Here is a 1,996-nt window from a genome sequence, read left to right as displayed (position 1 = left end):
AATGAAGTTAGAAATGGATGTGAGAACCATTTAAGGGGAAGGACCACTGGAACCTGGTAACTGAATGGAATGAAGTGTGAGGGATTGTATGTAGGAAGCATGGCGTCTGGGTGTGGCACAAGGTAGTGGTAGGTGGTTAGCAAGTGACTGTATCAGGATTGAGAGCCAGGCCTAGCTCTCTCCAGATCCTGTGATCTTTGTTGCTGTGCAATACTGCTACCTACAGGCCAAACTGGAAGGACAGTAGTCCTCTGCACCTCGAGTCCCCATTCCCCAGTGCCAGGCTTTACTAAGGCCATCAAGGAGCTGCCCCCATGAGTCAATGTGCGGCTAAGAGATACCTCCTTCCATTCTCCCCATCTCCCTTTCCCTAATGCTAAGCATCACAGTTTGTTCTGAAGATTGTTTGGGGTTTTCTCTTCCCCAAAAGGCTGACTCTCTTCTCCCTTCAGGCTGATCTAATATGCTTTTTAAAAACTGGTTCTTGCCCTGGCCATTATGACTCAGTTGGTTGGGTCTAGCAAAGCAAAAGTTCTTCAGTTTGATTCCCAGTCAGGGCATGTGCCAGGGTTGTGGGCTCTGTCCCCAGCTGGGGCAATTACAAGAGGCAACCAATTGATATTTCTCTCTCACATTGATGTTTCTCTCCCTCTTTTTCTCCCTTCCCCTCTCTCTAAAAATAACTAAATAAATCTTTTTAAAATTTGATTAGTTTGAGGATAAGCTACGTATGGAGAGAAGAGGCAGAGGTGGAGATAGGTGAGGGATTGTGTCTATGTGTGTACATGCACATACGCACAGCTAAGGAGCTGAGTTATGGAGAGTTTATGAGCATCTTAAAGAATAGGACTGTGGTCAAATGGCAGCATAGGAAGACATGGCTCACATCTTCCCACAACCACATCAAAATTACAGCTACAATATAGAACAGCCATCACTAAGAACTATCAGAAATCAAGTTGAATAGAACTCTGACAGCTACGGAATTAAGGAAACCACATCCATCCAGCCTGCTAGGAGGGACTCAGAGATGGAACAGGCTGGTTGTTTATGCACGTGTGGTGGATAAGAACTTGGGAGGGACATCTCAGGAGTGAGGAGTCCCAGCCCCACACCAAGCCCCCCAGCCCAGGGTTCCAGTGCCAGGAAGATAAGTCCTCACAACTTCTGGTTGCAAAAACCAGTGGGGATTGAGTCAGCAGAAGAAACTGCTGGAGCCCCAAACAGTTCTTCTTAAACACACACACACACACAGACTCACCTACTCAGGCTCACTTGCCCTGAGCTCCGGCACCAGGGTAGCAGCTTGAGAGGCACCAGTGGCATACAGGGAGAAACTGAAGTGTCTGGCATTAAGGTGAACAAAGGCCATTATCCCTTTTCTAAATTTTCAGCCCACAGTGCCAGCAAGCTTGTGCCGTATCTGAGACTCCATCAACCTGCCCAACACTGTTTGACTCACTTTGGAGATCCCTAGAGACTCTGCCCCACCCAACTTATGTGCCCATGCAAGTTGCTTTTCCATGTGAATGGCTGGTCTTGGTCCATGCGTCACAATTTCCTAAATCCTATCAAACAAGCAACAGCTGGCCTCAGTGAGCCCCGAGCCCAGCACAAGTAGCAGCCATCTCAGGTTGCTTTATAGCTCAAGCAGGGTGGCCCAAGGCAAAACATAGGTGGGGGCTGACCTTGGATTCCACTACCTGGGAAACTCCAAATCCAGCACACCCAGTGGACAGCTACAGACCATGTTGGAGAACCACCACCCTGCCCTGCACAGCTGATCTTCCTCAGAGGGTGGAAGTTGGTGGTAAGAAGTCACAGCCAATCCCTTCAGCTGACTAGTCTGGGTAAATCCCTCCCATTGATCTGCCAATAGTAACCAAGGCTCAATCATGAGAGGAGGGTATACTCAGCCCACATGAAGGGTGCACTGCAAGTACCCAGTTTGGGTGATAGGGGAGGCTGTGCCACTGAAGCCTACAGAACACCTACT

The sequence above is a fragment of the Phyllostomus discolor genome, chromosome 1 (assembly GCF_004126475.2).
Source record: "Phyllostomus discolor isolate MPI-MPIP mPhyDis1 chromosome 1, mPhyDis1.pri.v3, whole genome shotgun sequence".
Classification (NCBI taxonomy): domain Eukaryota; kingdom Metazoa; phylum Chordata; class Mammalia; order Chiroptera; family Phyllostomidae; genus Phyllostomus; species Phyllostomus discolor.
This window is presented reverse-complemented; position numbering follows the sequence as displayed.